Here is a 22,118-nt window from a genome sequence, read left to right on the forward strand (position 1 = left end):
GTCTTTTTCCCATTTTGTAATTGGGTTGGCTGTCTTTTTGTTGTTGAGTTGAACAATCTCTTTATAAATTCTGGATACTAGACCTTTATCTGATATGTCATTTCCAAATATTGTCTCCCATTGTGTAGGCTGTCTTTCTACTTTTTTGATGAAGTTCTTTGATGCACAAAAGTGTTTAATTTTGAGGAGCTCCCATTTATTTATTTCCTTCTTCAGTGCTCTTGCTTTAGGTTTAAGGAGATGTGCAATAGTCTCTTAATATTGGGAAGGACATGTTAAAAATAAAGTGGTGGGAAATTTGTACTAGTTATAATGTGCTTTATGGATTAGGATGTGAGAGATGGTGAACACAGAGATATCAGAATGGTAATCCAAGTATGAAGAGATGAGGGACTACATTGGCTGGCAGTCAGTGGAGATGCAGAGAAGATAGTCATTTAAAAAATGTTTAGCAAAATTGAGCGCCTGAAGATATATATAATTAAAAGGGAAATAATCCACTATGACTTAAAATTTTTGCCTTTGATAGACATTTAGAAAAGAAGGAAGAGGAATTTGCTTTCCATTCAATTAGATGGATAGTTAGAGAACTTTAAGTAGGGGTTCTTCAAGCGGTGTGGGAGACAGAATTTCAGCTTGCATGAAAAGTGAGAGGTAAAATAGCAGGAATCTTATCAGTATTAATTCAATAGTTAAAATCATATATTAAATGAAAGCACCTTCCAAAGAAAGCCAAGAAGTATGAAAATTGAACATACTATTGGATTTTGCCCATGGGAGAGTAGTTTGGAGTAGAAGAGAAAGATGTCCAATCACAAAGCTTGAGGGAGGAAGTGGACTGGAGACGAGAAAGGTCAGCAAAGTCACATTGAAATGTAATCAGTGAGAAGCAGCAGCTAAAAAGAAAGGAAAGAAATATAATAACAAGAACACTTTATGGAAGGAAAGAATAAGAATTGGAGCCAAATAAGGAAGGATTATTCTTTCTTAATATTGCAGGGGAAGAACAGAGAAGTATGCTGCAACGGGGACAAAGATCGATGCTTGTTCTCACAGTCTGATAGCACTGTCATTATTTGAGAACATAGGTCAAAAGGGTTAGGAATTTGGAGAAATTAAAGGGAAAACCCCACATTTTTTTAGATGAAGGATGCAATTTTATTCTTCTGCATTCTGAAGACTAACAATGGGATGCAAGTGCTTTTTTAAAAAATTTATTTATTTATTAATTTAAAAAAGATTAAGAACAAACAAACAGAAACAACATATCGTTCCATTCTACATATATAATCAGTAATTCTCAATATCATCACATAGTTGCATAGTCATCATTTCTTAGAACGTTTGAATCAATTCAGAAAAAGAAATAAAAAGACAACAGAAAAAGAAATAAAATGATAACAGAGAGAAAAAAAAGATTATACATACCATACCCCTTACCCCTCCCTTTCATTGATCACTAGCATTTCAAACTAAATTTGTTTTAACATTTGTTCCCCCTATTATTTATTTTTATTCCATATTTTCTACTCATCTGTTGACATGGTAGATAAAAGGAGCATCAGACACAAGGTTTTCACAATCACACAGTCACACTGTGAAAGCTATAACATTATTCAATCATCTTCAAGAAATATGGCTACTGGAACACAGCTCTACATTTTCAGGCAGTTCCCTCCAGTCTCTCCAGTACATCTTGAATAACAAGGTGATATCTACTTAACGCATAAGAATAACCTCCAGGATAACCTCTCGACTCTGTTTGGAATCTCTCAGCCATTGACACTTTGTCTCATTTCACTCTTCCCCCTTTTCTCAATCCCTTGATGCTGAGTCTCGGCTCATTCCAGTATTTCTGTCCCACGTTGCCAGGAAGGTCCACACCCCTGGGAGTCATGTCCCACGCAGAGAGAGGGAGGGTGGTGAGTTTGCTTGTTGGGTTGGCTGGAGAGAGAGGCCACATCTGAGCAACAAAAGAGGCTCTCTTGGGGGTGACTCTTAGGCCTAAATTTTAAGTAGGCTTGACCTATCCTTTGTGGGTTAAGTTTCATATGAACAAACCCCAAGACTGGGGGCTCAGCCTGTAGCTTTGGTTGTCCACACTGCTTGTGAGAATATCAAGAATTCAACTTGGGGAAGTTGAATTTCTCCCCGTTCTCACCATTCCCCAAAGGGGACTTGGGATGCAAGTGCTTTTAATACATTTCCCAAGTGAAATGGAGAGCATTTTAAAAGCTGACTTTGAATATTAGGGCCAGGGCCACACTGAGGATTTTGCATAACATCCAAAACTAGTCAATTCTCTCCTATGTGCTGATCCACTTAATAACGCCTGTGTATACTATGGGGAAAGAGTCTGGTGATTGCTGCTCTCATATAAGCACCTAAGTAGCATAACATAACAAGCATCTTCCCAGATGCTCTTCTACAGAGTTCTATGACTTTGGAGTAGTTTCTTAATCTCCTCTGCCTGAGTTTCCCCAGATGTAAAATGAAAGGCAACCTGTTTAATGGGGTTGCTGTGAAGAACAAATGAGTTACCATATGCAAAGTGCTACAAGAGTGCTGGGCACAGAGTAAGCATAATTATTAGCTATTATTTTTAGAAATATCTAGATTGGGATTTAAAGAAAGAAAAATTTGGATAATTACTGGGTAGAGCACCCTGAGGTATGATGAGATCTCAATGAATTGGGCTTTAAAAAACATTAGATATATTAAAATCTAAAAATATTCAACAAAATTTTTAAAATCCCATCAAATAGAGTCTCATGTTAATAGTAAATATTAAAAAACAATACAGATGCATTTATTTTTTCACATTCAAAATTATTTCTATATTTACATAAGAATGTATTACGGTGTTCATTTAGAGGAAAAACACCCTAGTAAACCTAAACCCTGAAGTGCATGACTACAGAATATTTATTTTAGTTCATTGATTTGCTCAATGTTTGGTTAATTCACATATTCATTTATTGATTGAGCCAGTATTTATATTGAGCATCAATAATTGCATTACCAAGTGCTTACTATAAAGGCATATCAAGAGGGGTAGTTACTGAGTATGAAAACAAATGTATGCAGCTTTGTTTCCCATTAAACAGTTTACTTTACAATGTCATCCCAAACCACCTTTTAGTGAAATTAAGTGCATGATTTAATTTTTACCATGTTGAAAGGCATGCCATTGTGTAACATAAGGCCCACTTGGAACGTCAGCACCCTTCTAGTGGTGCCATGCCTGCCCCCGGGAAGAGCAGTCTCAGGGTTTGCAGGTCTTGAGGTCTCCAACAATAGCAAGATTTAGGCACCGGATGGAACCATAGTTACATAGAAAAAGAGCAATGTCTTCACTAATGGGTGCAGGTCCTCCATTGCCAGCATTTCTCAATCTGCGCCCAGCACAAGGAGATGATCTATGCACACACTTCTTGGGTCGCAGTGGAAGGATGCTGCGTTCTACCCGCAAAGAACAGATATACAGCAGGGGTGGGCCAGATGCTATAACCCTTATGTGCTTTAGTCAGGCCACCTCCAGTGAGGGGCAAAGGGGGAGGGAACGTGCCAGCTGGCCACTTTCTGCTAGGGGATGTGTTTCACCTCCAAGGCCCCTTGGAGAACAGAGTGAGCCCGCATGGATCACCCATCCTAGCAGTCAGCTGATGCATCTAGCCTGGAGCACTGGGTGTATTTGTGGGCACAGGGAAAGGTGGAAGGCTGTGCTCAGACCGTGTCCTACCATAGGAACACTTCAAGCAAGAAAACATGCCCACTTATACTTGCACATTTTTTTTCTTTTAAAAGTCAAGTTTATTGAACTATAAGTTAAAAACAATAAAATTCATCTTTTTCAGTGCACAATTTTACAAATTTGGTAAAGACATAGTTGTAAAGACAATACCGTAATCAAGATATCAAATATTTTCATCACCCCCAGAAATTTCCCTGTGCTAAACCTATACCCTCAACTCCTGCCCTTGGCAAACACTGATCTGTTTTCAGTCTCAATTGTTTTGGTATTTCCAGAATGTCATATAAATGTAACCATATAACATTTTGAGTTTGGGGTTTTTCACTTAGCATTACACATTCAAGATTCATCCTTGTTTAACTACTATCAATAATTTTATTTTTTAATGTGTGTTTTTTAAATTAGCATTTCATTTTGGGATGTACCACAGTTTATTTATTCATTCCCCAATTGGTGAATTGATGAACATTTGGACTGTTTCCAATTTTGCCAATAAAACCACTAGAAAAATTTGTATAGTTTTTGTGTGAATTCAGGTTTGCATTAACTTTGGATAAATATCTAGGAGTAAGAGTGTTGGGCCATATGATAAATGAATGTTTACCTTTATAAGAAATTGCCAAACTGCTTTTCAAAGGGGTTATGTCTTTCTGAGTTCCCGTCAACAATGTCCGAGAGTTTCAGTTGCCTTGCCTCTTTGCAGGCACTTATTGTCAAAATTTTCCCCTTTTAATTGAAAGCATTTTAATAGCTTTTTGGTAGTAATTCCTAGTGGTTGTAGTTTGCATTTCTCTAATATCTCTAATATCTTAAAATGTTCAGCATATGTTCAAAATGTGTTTATCCCCTTATCTTTTTTGTAGAAGTGTCTCTACAGATAATTTGCCCATTTTTATTGGGTTGTTATTTTATTGCTGAGTTGCACAGGTTTTGCATATAAATTCTGGATGCTAATCCTTAATCAGATGGGTGTCTTGTAATAGTTCCCCTAGCCTGTGGCTTATCTTTCTGTTCTCACTGGCATCTTTCAAAGAACAGACATTTTTAATTTTGGTGAAGTCCAATAAATCCATTTTTTTCTTTTTATACTTTGTGTTATTTTGTGTTCTAAGACATATTTATCTTACTCAAGGTTGCGAAGAGTTTTGTTATGTTTTTTTCTAGAAGTTTTATAGTTTTAGGTTTTACATTTAGATCTATGAGTCATTTTAAGTTGAGTTTTTAAATACAATGCTAGGTACAAGTCAGTGTTCCATCATCGTATGTGAATATCCATTTGTTTCAGTACTATTTCTTGAAAAGAAGAAAATTTATTCACTGAATTGCCTTGGCATCTTTGTCAAAAATCAGTTAATCATAATATGTGTGGGTGCATTTCTGTTCTGTGCTATTGATCTATGTGTCAATGCTTTTGACTATAACATATTGTTTTAATAACTATAACTTTAAAGTAAATCAGATAGTATGAACCCTATAATTTCGTTATTTTTTTTTTTTTGACAATTGTTTTAGCTTTTCTAGTTGGGATTTCCATGTAAATTTTAGAATCAGCTTGTTGATTTCTATTTTACAAAACTGCCAGAATTTTGGAATTGTGTTCAAATATATGGGTCAATTAGGGGAGAACTGACATCTTAACAATAGTAAATCTTCTAATCTGTGAGCACAGGAAGCACAGCACAGCTCTCTATTTATTTAGTCTTTTGTATTTCTCTCATCAATGTCATATAGCTTTTAACATCCAAATCTTGTACATATTTTGTTACATTTATTTCTAACTATTTTGGTCCTATTATAAATGATAACTTAAAATTAAAAGTTTGAATTGCTTATTACTAATATATAGAAATGAAACTTATTTTTGTATGCTGTCCTTTTATCATGTAACCTTACTAAACTCAATTATTATTTCTAGAAGTTTTATTGTAGATTAATTTTAATTTCCAGAGACAATCATGTCATCTGTAAATAGATACACTTTTATTTCTTCTTTTTAACTACGGATTCCTTTATTTATCCTTTTTGCTTCCTGTGGTGGTTTGAAGCTATATATATATATATACCCCAGAAAAACATGTCCTTAAATGTAATTAATTCCTGTGGGTGTGGATTTGTTATAAACAGGACCTTTGTGTGATCCACTCATTCAGGATTGGTCTTAATCATCTTACTAGAGAGAGAGAGAGAGAGAGAATGAGACCCATGGAACCAAGAAGGTGAAAGCAACAAAACCTGGGGGAGAGAGCCAGCATACACCAAAAATGCCTTGCCGTGTGGCAGAGGAGCCAAGGATTACCAGCAGCCAGTGTCCAGGAGGAAAGCATCGCCTTGATGATGGCTTGATTTGGACATTTTCCTAGATTCTAACTATAAGCCAATAAATGACCATTATTTAAGCCTAACCCATTTCACGGCGTCTGCTTTAAGCAGCCTAGGAAAGTGAAATACTTTATTACATTGGCTAGTACCTCCATCACGATGATGGAAAGTCGTGGTGAAAATGGACGTCCTTCTGTACGTGGTCTCAAAGAGGAAGTAGTCAATCTTTCACCACTAAGTATGGGATGCATTGGTAGATTTTTCATAGATGCCCTTTGTAAGTGGAGGAATTTCCCTTTATTTCCAAGCTTGATTAAACATTTTGCATTTGTTTTGTTTTGTTTTGTTTTTTAAACCATGAATACATATTTAATTTCTTTTCTACTAGGACATTTGTAGATTTACAGCAAAATTGTGCAGAAAGAATAGAGTTCCTATATACTATCCCTCTACACACACAGTTTTCCCTATTATTACATTTTGCATTAGTGTGGTATCTTTGTTACTATTGATGAAATAATATTTTTATAATTATATTATTATTAAAGTCCATAGTTTACATTAAGGATCACTCATTTTGTTGTACAATTCAATGTTGTTGTTTTTTTAACTTTTGCTCAGGTAACTTAGATACAACCTAAAATTTCCCATTTTAATTCTAAATATACAGTTCAGTGGTGAGTTTTAATTTTGTTGAATGCTTTTTGGATTTTCTCTTTTACTCTGTTAATAGGTACATTGATTTTCAAATGTTGAATTGATCTGGCATTTCTATGATAAAGTCCACTTTATCATATTGTATTATTCTTTTTATATATTTCTGAATTCAATTTGCTCCAATTTTTTTAGAACATTTGCATCTGTGTTCATAAGAGATATTTGCCTATAGCAGCACTGTCCAGTAAATACAGTGTGCAAATGATATATGACATTGCAAATTTTTTGTAGCCATATTTTAAAAGCCAAGATTGATTTCAATATTATATTTTATGTCATCTAAGTATTATAACTTCATATTTTAGCAATATAAAATATGTAATCAATATAAAAATATTAGTGAAATATTTTGTATTCATTTTTTTCCATATTAGGTCTTTGAAATCTAGTGCACATTTCACATTTACAGAATATATTAGTTCAGAGTAGCCACATATCAAATGCAAAGTAACCATGTGTGCTTGTTTTGATCCCCTTCTCGTCACTCTGTTGGTGAGTGACAGATCCTCCACCTTTAAATGGAATGAGATGGCTGCATGTACAGCACTCCACACTGGACATGTGAAATCAAACAGAAGCTTGTTAATCAAACGTACTCACAGCCCAGGAGGAGGACACAGCAGGTTCTGCAGGACCACTAGGTGCTGCCCTGAACATTGAATGAACCAGCAGGGTCTGTGGAAGGCAGACTTTGCAGTAACAAGAGGAGGAGGTGACTCCTGATCCCTACATGAAGATGTTTGAAATAGTTCATGGGCTGGCAGGGAAGTGAAACCCATTAGACTGAGCACCAGGTGTAGTGCAGCTGTTTCGGCTTGGAGGGAGGGTTTTTTCTCTGGATGGGGAGGCAAAAATGATAAGTACCAGGGAACTTGAGGTTAGGCCTGGGGATCCTGTGAGACTCAAATGCACCAAGGCTGCACAGGAAATGGGAGATCTCACAATGCAGGCTCTTGGCTACTGGATAATACATCATAGGTCTATAATTTTCTTTTCCTGAATGTCTTTGTTTCATTTTGGTACCAAGATACTACTGGCCTCATAAATGAGTTGGGAAGTACTAACTCCTCTTCTATTTTTAGAAGAATTTAGGTAGAGTTGGTATTATTTGTTTCATTAAATATTTGATAAAATTTTCCTATTAGCAATCTGGGCCTTGAATTTTCTTTGTTGGAAGGTGATTAACTATGAATTCAACTTAAAAATATATATAAGACTTTTCCAGTTATCTATTTATTCTTTAGTAAGCTTTGGTAATTGTATCTTTCAAGGAAAAAAAGTTATCATAAAGTTCTCATAACATTCTTTTAATATGTATAGGACTGTATAGTGCTATTCCTTCTTTCATTTCCAATATTAACGATTTGTGTCTTCTTTCCTGTTCTTCTAATCTGTCTAGCTAAATTTTATTAATTGCATTATTCTTTTCAGGTTTTGGTTACATTGAGTTTGCCTATTATTTTTTTTTCTTTAAATTATATTGTATATATAGCTTGAATATTTCCTGTCTTGTATTGGATTTATCCTTAACTTGCTCCTCCCAACATTTCTTATGGTAGAATTGTTGATTATCGATTTAAAACCGTTCCTCTTTTCTACTATAAGCATATAAAGTATAACATTTCCTCTAAGAATTGCTTTAGCTGTGTTTCAGATTTTGGTGTAGAGAATGCTTTGTTTCTTATTTATTCCATTCAAAATATTTTCTAGTATGCTTTCTGAGTCCCTCTTTGAAATGTGTGTTATTTAGAAATATTTTATTTTCCAATATTTCTGGATTTCCCAAATATCTTTCTGTTATTTGTCTTCAGTTTAAAACCATTGTTTATGGAGAACATGGTTTGTATAATTTAGTTATTTTAAAGTTCTTGAGCATTGCTGAAGTCTAAAATATTGTCTATCTTAATGAATGTTCCATATACACTTGAAAAGATGGATACTCTCCTGCTGTTGGGTACACTGACCTATAAATATCATTCAGGTAAAATCTGCTGGTAGTGTTTTTCAGGTCTTCTCTACCCTTACTGATATTTTGTGTACTTATAATGCCAGTTACTGAGAGAGGAGTGTTGAATTCTTCAACTATAATTGTGAATTTGCATATTATTCTGCTAATTCTATCATTTTAAGCATTCTTTATTGTGAAATATAACGTATATACAAAGAAAAGGAAAGAAAAGCATTTATTTCCTAAGTCAGGCTTTAACAAGTAGTTTCAGAACAGATTTCAGAGTTTGTTATGATCTAACAAACTTTATCAGATTTTTCCTGTTAGCTGCTCCAAAACACTGGAGGCTAGAAGAAATATCAATATAGTGATTCAGCAGTCATACTCTTTTGTTAAAATCCTGTTTTCTCTGTTATAACTCCTCTTTCTCCTTTGATCCTTCTCCCAATCGATAGGGATCTTTAGGCAATTTCTATTCTGACTTTTTGATGCTGAAAAGAGGTAGTGACACTAAAGGATAGAGGGAAGTAATTGGTTGATGATCTTGGAGAGGCTGGTCCCACTGGGTTTCAGGATTTTCTGGTCTAGGAACCCTCTGGAAATTAGAGGTTCCAGGAAAGTAAACTTAGTGCATGTAACTTTTTTAGGATCTCGGTAAGAGCCCTAAATGTTCTTAAGAGTTAACAGGAGTGATGCTGTTTGAGGTTTAGCTAACCATGGTACTTAGTACTATCTAACTGAAGCTTGTATAAGAGTAGCCAAGCTACTCTTAGCCACTGATGCCTTATTTTATTTTTCTTTTCCCCCTTTTGGTCAGGAAGGCCTTGTCGATCCCAAGGTGCGAGGGTCAGACTCATCCCAGGATGTCATGTCCCACAGAGTGGGGAGGGTAATGAAATTCCTTGCAGAATTGAGCTTAGAGAGCAAGAAGCCACAGCTGAGGAACAAAAGAAGTTTCCTGGAAGTAATTCTTAGGCCTTGTAACAGGTAGTCTTAGCTTCTCCACTACAGAAATAACTTTCATAAGTATTCTGAAAATCAAGGACTTGGGTTATTTTCTTGGGGATCCTCAAAGTTAAGACAGTACCTCAATTCTATCATTTTTTTTTGTTTGTTTTAGATATATCAAACTTTTTTATTATGTTGTTACCACTTAGAACTGTTGTCTTCTTGGTGAATTGACCCCTTTATTAGTATGTAATGCTTGTCAAAATGCTGAAAAATTCATAGAGTTGAGGTTGCTTATAAAATAGAATTAATTAGATACTGACCCCAAAACCAATTCATACCAAGTATTTTTTAGTAGTTATTATACGACTCACTGAATGAGTCAGAATTATACAAATGATTATAATTGGATAATGAAGTTCATTAACATGGTTTTAGGTCTGAGCCATGCAGGTTCTCAAAAGTTACAATTTCAATGAATGATAACTTTAAAGTTTTCCTTTTCAGTATAAGCTTGTCCTTGTAAAAATAATACCCTTGTAACATGTTTTTGTTGATTCTTGATTCAGAGGAGGTAGAGAAAGCAAAATCGAATTTTAAAGTGCTATTTCTTCTTGGCATTACACCCAACCAGGTAAAAAGTGGAACACCGAGTTAAGAGGCCAGTTGGGTGTCTGAATAATGCCAGAGAGCAAACATTTGACAAAGTTGTCTCTATTATGTGTTAACTACTTCTGAGAGAAATAGGCTTAATTTTGTTGGAACAAACTGATAGAATAATATGTTTTCTTTGACAGTGATGATTCATAACCTCACTTTTTCATCTATAAACCCCAATTTCAATACCTTGCTCTGTTCTCAGCAAAGTGTTTTTTTTTTTTTTTGATATTGTGTTAGCAAATATAAATCACACTGGATTGGAATTTTTCCTTAGCAGCAAGAGTAATGTTCTTGCTGGCAAGAGAAGTGTAAATGTCTTTAATTATCCTTTTCTGTACAGCAACCTGAGAAAATGTACCAGGCTGTAAAGGGAATCAACCAGCCTGTACAGGTCGAGAATTAGATTGTTAATTCGATTCAAGGAAGACAAAGCAGTTAATCACCTTATAAAGCCAACTTGCTCAGTCTCTTATGATTTGAGATGTATAAACTGATATAACCATCATCTGTGTTTTTTGCACAACAGATAAATTCCTACAGAATAATGATTAGCATAATTCAGAAACTATTTTTAGATACAAAGGTTTCACAGATCGGTATCATAGATGAAATACTAAGATGAACCAAATGAGGGGATGAATGTAAATTTCCATAGCCATCTCTTTTGCCTGTTTCTCCCAATTTTTAAACCAAAAGATCGAAGATAAATAATAATGTTCAGTTTGAAAATGCTTTATATATCTATTAAGTCCTTATCTGCATGGATATTGTCAATTTAAAAAGAGGTTTCAAAATGAAGGCAAAATAAAGCATAAAGAGAGCTGTATCTTTAGGCAGCTTTCCTACCCTTTCACCACAATAGGTATTTTCTTCTTTTATTCAGGTACAAATGAAGTTTTGTTTTGTTTTTACTTTTCAAAGTTACCCAAAGACATTTCCTTTTCCCCAAATTATTTACAATGCTAGTTAACATGTATTGAGTGTCTACAAAGCCAACCATACCTGTGAAGGATTTGCTACTATTATCACAGTTTTAGAAATTAAAAAATATGAAATAAAAAAAAATCTTGAGACAGAGAGAATTTAACTTGCTTGTTTAGAAGTACATGGTTAGTAAACATAAGAACCAGTTTCAAACTCAGAGTACCTAAATAAAGCCAGTATACATTACCAAGCCCTCACCACAACAGAGGATTTTGCATTTATGGGAATTGTGTGTCTCCATTTTATGCACACACAGGTCCTGCAATTGAGATATTCTTTTCGTTTATGAGGATATATTTTTTAAAGTGTTAAAGTCGTTTTGTCTCACCCATGAAATAAACTTATAACTGATCTGTCACTCATTATGAATAATTTACACAATTATTCACTATGAGGCTGGTGAATAACTAGCCAGCCTTTAACAAAACATCTGTAGGTAGTTGAGTAAAGAAAAAAGGAATTCAAGATCATCACCATCAGTAACCCAAGTGGCTATAGATAACTATTTTTTATTGACACCTAATACATCCTAACCTCTAGACCATGAACTGCCTTCCCTATTGGTACCCAATCTCACTTTATACTGCACTGACTCTTTCCACAACTTACTGCCTTATATGCACTGTTGCTTCTTATGGATTTATTTATAGGCACATAACAGCCTTGCAGTCATTTCAGTTAAGTAGTATCTATAAAAAAATAAGTTGTGCTGAATTGCTTCAGTAAGCTTTAGCTACTTTTTGATAAAACTTTTGGCCTCATAGGTTGGTCAAATTAATGACTTAAAAACTTTATTAGAGAACGATAGAGTCAAAGATACTCGATCCTTTAAATCTTGTCTAGGGAGATCTGACACAGCCCAAGGTAAGTTTACCCATTCATAGACAAGAATTGATGTCTAGGCTGTAAATTACTTAATTTGTACCTCAGTGCTTTTATTTCTTTTTTTAAATGGTTCATGTATATATTTTGTGCATGGTCAAATCTAGATTAAAATCAACATCCAAATAAATATCAGAGGCACTGTCTTAGTTTGCCAGTGCCGCTAGACAAATAACACACTGGCTGACTTAAACAGCAGGAATTTATTTTCTCATACTATAGAGGCTAGAAGTCCAAAATTAAGAAATCAGCAGGTCATGACTTCTCCCAAAACTGTGGTGTTTTGATGGTAACATGTTAGCAATCAATCTGCCTCTGTCCCCTGGAACTCTGTCTCTTTCTATATTCCCTTGTGGGATTTACTAGTACTTCCGTGGCCAAATTTCCTTTGCTTATAAAGACTTCTGTCACACCGCATTAAGGACCACCCTTGTTCAATTTTTCCTCGTCTCAATAGAACCTTCATAGATTCTATTTGTATATGAGTTCATATCCACAGGAACGGGGTAAAGAATGGAACATGACTTTATAGGGGACGTGAATGAGTCTGTCCTAGGCTCTGTGGGAGAAACAACAATAAATGCTTTTACCCTAAAAAATAAAATGATAAATAACAATAACAAGTAACACATACAATAGCACATAATATAGAAAAGGTACAATGCAAACGTGCGCCCTCTGATGATAGCCACTAGCCACATGTGGCCACTGGGCACTTGAAATATGGATCATTTAAATTAAGATGTGGTATAATGTAAAATACATTTACATTTTATATTAGAATGACTTAATATGAAAGGAAAATTGTAAAATAACTCAATAAATAGCTCAATAATGTGTATATTAATTTCATGTTACAATGACAGTGTTTTGGATAATTGTGTTGACTTTTTTTGGATATTTTGCTAATGTATCTACAAGAAGGTACCATTTTCCATATGTGGTTAACATTATATTTCTCTAGGAAAATGCTGATGGAGAAGGAAAGAAAAGAGAATCCTTTTTCAACATGAGTCACTAAAGAGAACTGATCAAACGAAAGTCTGGAGAAGGGGGCTGTATAAAAGGTCTATAATATGGGAGAAGAAACTCCGTTTCTAAGGATCCTACACTACCCTGGACAAGCATACTCAAGCATGTGTTTATATATGTATGGTCTTTTATAATGCTCCTTTCTCCTTTTATAAAAGTTCTGTAATTGGTATGTGGAGCTGAGTAAAGGGATTGATGAAGGACTAAGAGATAATGGACAGAAAGTCCTGGTAACAGCAATGACAGCGAACACCCAGTGTGCTTGACAGTGTGCAACATGCTTTATTTACTTACCATGGCGGGGAATATCATTTGTTCACAATACTTCGCTCCCTCTCCATTCTTGCCATCATTACTCAAAAGGCAATGACCACTTCCCTACCTCATTCTCTTTGGTCCAGTCATGTGATTTGCTTTGACAAATGAAATGTACGTCAGTTCTGAGTGGAGGTTTTAAAAGCCACTGTCTATTTCTGTTTGCGTTTTTATACTCCTATTATCTATGAAATAAGCAAGTTCCAGATAATTGCTTCTCCTTCAGCCTGGAATCCAGAATGAGAAACATGTGGAGCAGATCTGAAACCGAGCTGGTCCAGCTTTGTTGAGCCAGAGCCCAATTATACACCATGGGCAGAGAAGAAATGTTTGCTTCTATTAAGTCACTGGGATTAGAGTTGTTTGTTTCACAGCATTATTTCAGCAATATCTGACTAATACACATGCATATTATAATTTAAAATTATATTATGTAATATAAAAAGATAATTATAATTATCTTTACAGCAGTTCCATGAGGGAAATACTACTTAGCCCCATTTTTAAATGAAGAAAATTAGGCACAGAAATACTAATGACCTAAGTCAGGCAAGTAATAAATTGTTTAAGGAGGACTGTAACTTAAGGAATTCTGACTCCAAAACCTAGACCATATTGATTCCTAAGGAAAATTACTCTCCTTTTACACATAAGGGATAAGAGAATTTTAGTGTTCTACTGTGGAAAATTTATTTAGGATTTGCATAATTGCTTTGTTTTGCTAATTATGAGTTCTCCCTAACCAAAGGGTACAGGTCTAAAAGCTGGGATCAGCTTTCTACCTCTGCCACAGTAATGAGCCCAGCTCATTTGTAGGTTGTTGATGCATGGAAAGGTTTGCAGATTAACAGATTGATGTAATGGTATTTTATCATATATTCACTATTCATATAACATTAAAAAGATCATTATCACCAACAAATCAGTCTTTGTGTCTGTTCCTAAGTATTCAAAGTAAGAATAGTTCTCTCTCACCCTGGGATCCCACCTTCCCCCATTGGCAGGCCTAGACTAAGACTCTTGGCTGATAGCTTGCACTTCTCCTACTCCTTGGACAGTTATTATATTTCGTGCTTTTGTGTAAGGCAGAGCAAAAGACAGACAAAGGCACAGCAATACAGAGCCACACTTCTAATGAACACAACTTCAGAATCCATTTATTTAAAAATTCTAAGCAAATGAAGTAGTAAATGATGTGATGAAAACCAAAGACTATTTTACATCGAATATAGGGCTTCCTTATAAATTTCATTTCTAAAGCATCAAAATCTTCGATGTGAAGAATTATTTCAAATGCCAGCACATTTGTTTCCTTTCTTTTAAAATTAGAGAATTACTTTAACAAATTTGCAAACGTAGAAACAACAGTTAAGCAATTTAGATATTCAGGCAATGCTTTTATTGATACACTTCAGATAGCTTGTCTTGTTTAAAAACAATAAGTTAAGATTAAAAAATAATGAGACAAGGGTGCATGGTGGTTCAATGGTAGAATGCTTGCTTTGGGTGGGGGACTCCCGGGTTCAATTCCCAGACCATATACTCAAAACGAAAAAAAAAAAAAGAATGAGGCAACTAAAAAAGCAACCACTGATAGAAAAATTAGCAGTTCTTTGGATTGTAGAATCTGTAGGCTAAAAGGTACATTAAAGTCATTTTGTCCACCAGTTTTTACTCACAGTAAATGAATATTTTATTCAAGGACTCTCGTGATAAAATGAGTTAATTTAAAAATTCAGAATGCACAATCTCAATCAGTTGCATATGAGGTACAATTGTGCATTAGCTGGATTTGATTAGTTCTGCTTTGTAGGTTAAATCTAATTTATTTGAGGGCAGTCTATTAGTCAGAGAGTCTTTGATGCCAAGATATACTTTGGCCACTCCTCTTTTATCCACAGCCACAGCAGACATCAATAATCAACCACGGCATTTTCCCACAGAGCTCATATAGAGCTTTGGAGCCTTCTCAAAACATTTCCCACTCTCCTACATTATCCCTAGTGGTATATCTCTAAAATGGAGAGTGATCGATGTCGTGATGTCAGAGATCCTCTCTCTGCTACCCTTAGCTTCATGTAACCTTATCCCCACTGGCTACGCAAGAGGTTGGATTGCACTGTTGGCTTCTGGATCTACTTGACTGGTCTTGAGCCCCATTATTTCCCCATAATGTTTCCTCATTTACAAAAAACAAGGACTAACTCAGAACAGCACAGGAAACAGTGGAAGAGGTACATATAATCAGATTTCTCACTGTTTCCTCCTTTTATTAATCAATTCCTGCTTTTCCTGAAAAGATGAGGGAAATTAAACAGGCACAGAAGCAACATGCAGATAATTGATGTAAAAGGATTTGTATATCAGATGCCTTTTCCTGACCGTTTGTTCCTCTCCTTTTCTATTTTGAATGTGAAGTTTAACGTACAACCTTTGGTTAAAAAAAAAATGATGTGGCAGTTTCTATAGCTTCTGATACTGCTCACATAGCCAGGCATGTACTTACAGAGTAGGGGGTGCCATGGGGGACTGACAGTTCTGTATCTCCTAATTTAGGCAAGTAGAAGGAGAAACAGATCTGAGGAGAGAAACAAGTGAGCAGAGGGTATTGAGGAGCAGACGCTAGATTTTTCCCCAGCCTGCCCAGTGCCAAACAGTTTAACCCTTAGGCAACTTGTAGGACAAAGAGTATTTACCTCCATGAAGGTTTTGGCACTCTCAGCATCTAGGATTTCAAAGCAGAAACCAGGGGTGAGTGGGCGCTATGATGAAGGTAGGGTGTGAAGGAGAGAACTTACCCAGAAAATAGTTTTAAGTTTCCATTCCACTTTTTTTTGGTGGGATAGATGAGTTTCATAGTGTAATCTGAAACAGCCTACTCATATTTTAAATAAGGGGCCTAAGGCTACCAAATTAAGTGATTTACCTCAAGTTACAGGGTTGTTTGTAGGCTTAGCTACAAATGACTCTTGGTCAGGCTTTTTCAACCAGAGCTCTTTATCTGAACCAGAAAAATGTAAAAAATGATGTGTGATTATATATTGAATTCTCACAAGGTTGGTACATAGCTAGTGCCATTACAGATCAGTAGGAGAGAAGTTAATTCATAACATGCCCTGGATGCTTTTGGACATCAGAGCTTAGTTCTCTGGAGAAAATCTTGTTGAAAAAGGCTGTAAATAGCCACTATCACCATCTAGCTTTCCTCGTTACAGATTATTTGGGAACTGATTCACAAATTGTTTGGGGCCAATCCATATAATGAAGCCGTGGTGAGTTTATAAGCATTCGAAAAGTCAAGCATAGACCTTACGGGTTCTGGTTGCTAGAACATTCAGGACTATAGGAGCACTGGCTGTTTGTTCTGTGACCTTGAGTTATGATTAATTTTAGATAAGCAGTGAATAATACATTTGAGGGGAATCACCTTTGCTCTACCTTGAAACAGAAGAATAAATTTCACTTGTGTTCCAATTCTTTGCAATAATGGCTTTGCCATAAAATGTCTCTGAAATAGCTCAACACTGGAAAGGATGGCTAATAAAAGCACTTTGTATGCTTATTAGAGAAGAGCAAAAAGCTAAGAAATTGAACACTCACCTGCAAATAATTGTCAGAAACCTGTTTCCTAAAGGGATTGGCTCTTTCCCTAGGTGAATATCGATGGCCAAAGGTATGAAGAAGCAGCAATCCCTCTTTCTTAGGTCATGATGATGATACTCAGGGAAAAATGGAAGGTAAATCAGAAAAAATACGCAGAAATTGAGTGACTGCAGGAGACAGAACTCATTTAGGACAAGGCCAAGCAGAATTTAGATTTATCACTATAGCAACAACTTAGTTTTCCCATATTTAGTTTATGGATAATTAAATATTTGCAGGGGAAAGAAATAGCAGCACTCACAAAAATGCTCTCATCTTCATATAGGATTTCCCTTTAAAGGAGGAGCTAGCCTTGGGTTTTTGATGCCTTCACCAATTAAATTTTAATTTAATTTCTGTGTTACCATTTCTTCTAACACAATGGTGTGGTGTGTCAGAGGAGGGGTTCAGGCCCTTCTTGAAGATATGCTGCTGTGGATTTTTATGGAATTTGAGTACAGTTAAAAGTTAAGAATACGGCGTCATCAGGCATATTTTCTATGAGTCAACTGATATGAGAAACTACAGTCAAGACTGAGGATCAAGATCACAAAACCAGATCTTAACTACACATATGGCTGCAGTCACCCCCTAGTCTTCTGGGGGCTGGAAAACCAACATCTGATGATGTTTCCAGGCTGCCTTACCATGAAGAATGACGGGCTTCAGTGTTCTGACCTATGAAGCCAAAGAAGACATTTTTCTGGAGTTAGTTTTTGCTTCTCTGATAAAAGTGACAAAGGCATCCGGGCAGCCCCGTCTCCTTCTGTCGTTTTGACAGTGGATGCAATGTTTGATGCGGCAACAGCCATCTATTGTTGATGAAGGGAAGAAAATGATGACATAAGGTAATTTCTTAACAGGTAAAAGGAGAGATTGAGCTTGGGGCTCTGCTAGTTTCACTGAACAGGCAAAGCAAAATTATCAGCAACCTGCACCAGGACATTTTGTGAGGAGAGAAAGATGAATCCCAATTTGTTTAAGCCTCTGTCAGAGCATATACTATTATGTGCAGGTGGTTGAAATCCTAACCACTAAAAAGAAGTAAGCCCAAGACAGGGACACAGAAAGCAGAGCCAGAAGGGATAAGGAAAGTCTGGCGATCTTAAATAGTGCATTGCTCTTGTTTCTTCTGTTCCTCCAAAATTTTACTTGACAATTAACTATCTCAGGTTTCTTTGTCCCCTTTCAGGAGCGTAACATACATATGTAAGTGGATTGAAGTGGCTGAGTCTTACATGTTTTCTTCTGACTGTAGCTTTCTTCTTCTTCTTTTTTTTTTATTTACAGCAAAGAGGATTATTTATACCTCTTATCAGACCTCAAGATTGATTTTTTTCGCTGACTAGCTGGAAGCCTAGCAGGAGATGAAATTGTACGCAAATGCATATCAAATATTTCCTGGGAAATACAGTGCAAAGTGTAGGGTAACTGGAAAATACATTGACTAAAATCCTGTATAAAAATGTCAAATATGAGCATCAGAGGAGGTGTGCTTCTCCCTTATGTCCGTCCTGCTGCCTGGAGGCGAGCTGCTCAGAGGAGAGACCAGTTCTGCAAAGGGTACACAGGTGCGTGTTCTGCCTGGCTCTGTGTTAGACACTGAATATTAGTGAATTGACAATATAATGCAGCAAAATCAAGATGAAAAGTGTTCATAATTTTCCACACTTCAGAGAAATACTTTGAATATTTGCGTATAAGGTCACACTTTATATTTGCATATAAAGTCACCAGTCTGTGACTTTTAAACACTTCCATTCCTACCCCCATCCAATTCCAGACTCTCCTGTGGCTGAAATGCTGTTCTTTGGGTAACCTTCTTTTGATTGATTGCTTTCTAAGAGCGTCCTCTCCTAGGATCTAAAAATCCTTACAGAAGGGGGACAAGGGAGAAGGTAGGGAAGTTCTTAACAACGTTTATGGAATGTCTGTAGTGAACCAGATACTCTATTAAGAACTCTTTTAAACTATAGACTGGGCATAATGCTGTGGGAAAGATGTGCGTTGGGAGGGGTTGGGGAAGGGACTGTGTGGTGTGTAGGGTGTGAGGTGGGGATCTGAGTGGGGGCATATGGGATGGATAGGATCTAAGGTAGAGAGAGTAGATGGGCCATTGGGTTAGGGGATGTAAGTAGATAGAGAGTGCAGGGGAAATACTGTTACTAGCATCACATTCGGATGGCTAAGTCCAGGTCCCTTGAAAAAGAAATGTTAGTTGAGCAGCATGGAGCCTGTTATAGGTTGAATTGGTTTCCCCTACAAAAGATGTGTTGAAGTCCTATTTCCCCATATGTGTAAATGTGATCTTATTTGAAAACAAAGTCATTACTGATATAATCAAGTTAAAATGAGGTCATACTAAATTAGCGTGGATCCTACTCTGGTATGACTTATATGAAGAGAAGAAGAGACATAGATACAGACACAGGGAGAAGCCCATGTTAAGATGATGGCAAAGATTGGAACGACATGTCTACAAGCATTGCCAGCAACCACCCAAGCCCGGAGAAATGCTTAGAATGGATTCTTTTCTAGAGACTTCAGAGGGAGCATGGCCCTGCTGATACCTTGATTTTGAACTTCTGGACTTTGGAACTGTGAGAGAATACATTTTTATTGTTTAAACCACCAGTTTCTGGTAACTTATTACTGTAGCCCTATGAAACTAACACAGAAGCTGAGAGAGAGAGAGAGAGAGAGAGAGAGAGAGAGAGAGAGAGAAGAACAAAAGGTGAGAAAGTTGGAGCATTGAAAGTGGTGAAATATAGACAAATTTTAGCACTTCCCATTTTACCTGGGGGCAAGGTTTTGTGAATTCTATGATTAGAATCCAAAGGGCTTTCCCCAAACTCTACCTCCAGCACATTTAAAACAAACAAGCAAATAAGAAAAACATTAACCTGTGGGGGATTTCATTACATCTACTTGGCAGCAACTAACATAGCGCTACTCTCAAGGGCAATACTGTTGAAGATATTTAGCAAAGGAAACTCTTCACTGCAGACAAGTGTATTTTTTTGTTTGTTTGTTTCTCTTCAAGGAGAAATAGTGACGTTGAGTAGAATCAGTACCTATTGTTAAAAAGGCCTTAAAAAATATCATTACTTAAATTTCACTCTGTGTTGACTTCACATTAATTTTCTCCCCAACAGTTTAGAGTAGTAATGTCACTACACCTCACCTCACCAAGGAAAGCAAACTTACAATGGGCAAATGGCTGAAGAAGAAAAATAAAAGAATAAAGGATTTGAACAGAGGACCCAGAATCTTCCCTTCTGCCCAATAAAACTCTCTTTCTCAGGATAATATCACCAGAAAAGTGAATATAAGGATTCCTAGGCTATTAGTCAGGCTTAACCAATCTTGGTTGTTATTAGACTTCACAAACCCTTAACTATGTCTATGAAGCTTGAAACCTTTTATTTGTTCTTCTGTGACTTCCATTTGAAGTGGATCACCATGGGCACAGCTATGTCTTAGTAGAAGGTGTTTCTCTAAAGCTTAAAAAAGGCATCTGTCTTGTTTTCTGCAATTCAGAGATGGCGTTTACATATCTTATCAAGGAAATGTTTAATCCCTTTTCCCTCAAGATAAAACATGAAGCTATGGTGTGGGACCCTGTAAGCAATAATAATTATACAGCATGAATATTTTTATTACTTTGTTTCTGGCAGAGAACAATATCTTATTACTTTTAGGAATATAGGAAAAATGGAGCCTTGGATGTTTTCTAACAATCTGACTTTTGCTTATCTGTTTCCTGATTCTTCAGAAGGTTGTACTTGGTCTATGTTCTACATTATATATAGAAAAGAATCATGTAGAACAAATGTAATGACTTGAAATATAAAAGAGACTTATGAAGAAGAAATACATTTATAGGAAACCATTCTCTGAGGGTCCTTCCTGAGAGTCTCTTGGAATTTATGAAATGATTTTGCTGAGGAACCTTATTTTCAGCCATACCCCATAGCAGTCTCCTTGCAAAAGAAATAGGAATTCTGTTTTATGCTATAGAAATTGAAGTTCTGCACAGCAGTCAATAGAAAATAATGGATATCAATTACACAGCTAGAACTGCTGACTTGATCAGATTTTATAACACTCTTCTGTAGGGGTCTTATTAATAAATCCCCGGAGAGTGGTGTCATATCTTTTATGGGAATGTTGCAGTGTTTTATTCTACACATAGAAATAAGTAACTAAAGAGGAACTTGACTAACTTATAGTAACTCACATTCATAACAACATAAGAATTAATGAAAAGCAGACACAGAATATTAGATCTTTATTAGACCTAGATTGGAGTCATTTTTGTTTCTAGGATTTAAGGGGTACTCTGGATCCTTCTTTTTTTTTTAACTTGATTTAAAAAAAATTTTTTTATATTGTTCATCTCTATACTTAGAGGGAAAGTAGCCCAAAATATTACTTCAAACAGGGCTGTTTCATTTCCTTTCTGGTTCAGCTTCTCCCTGACCTTCATTTACCTTGGGCAGGATCTGACTTAGAAAATGTCATCTAATTGTTTATCTGTAAATTGGGGGTGATAAATAGCACCTATTACCTAACCAGCTTGTGATAAGGATTAGATGAGATAATACATGGAAAGAATGTATTGCAGTGGTGTACACGGCATACCATGAGCTCTTAAAAATAGTGGCAAGGAGGTGGTGTGATGGTGGCTCAGCAGGCAGAGTTCTCGCCTGCCATGCCGAAGACCCGGGTTCGATTTCCGGTGCCTGCCCATGCGAAGAAAAAAAAATGCTGACAAGTGTCGTTAATCAAAGCTTTGTTTATTCTTTCACACCAGTTTTGATCCATTTAGGGAGAGATCTCAGTAAAAGCGGCAAGAATCAAAGTGTACGTTCCTCAATTCTTATGGGAAAAGACTGCTGTGAAATCCTCAGTAGA

At 36.1% G+C, this 22,118-nt stretch overlaps 1 long non-coding RNA gene across 3 annotated transcripts in view; it reads left to right on the forward strand.

Annotated features, from left to right (window-relative positions):
• The first annotated feature begins 15,748 nt into the window (after positions 1–15,748).
• The window catches only part of LOC143675964 (uncharacterized), a 68,601-nt gene continuing 62,231 nt past the window's right edge, over positions 15,749–22,118 (forward strand). For all 3 annotated transcript variants that reach the window (XR_013171718.1, XR_013171719.1, XR_013171717.1), the window contains exons 1-3: positions 15,749–15,793; positions 17,600–18,049; positions 18,492–18,772. This is a non-coding gene — a long non-coding RNA (uncharacterized LOC143675964). The remainder of the gene's footprint in view (positions 15,794–17,599; positions 18,050–18,491; positions 18,773–22,118) is intronic.

This window comes from Tamandua tetradactyla, chromosome 3, assembly GCF_023851605.1.
Source record: "Tamandua tetradactyla isolate mTamTet1 chromosome 3, mTamTet1.pri, whole genome shotgun sequence".
NCBI lineage: Eukaryota > Metazoa > Chordata > Mammalia > Pilosa > Myrmecophagidae > Tamandua > Tamandua tetradactyla.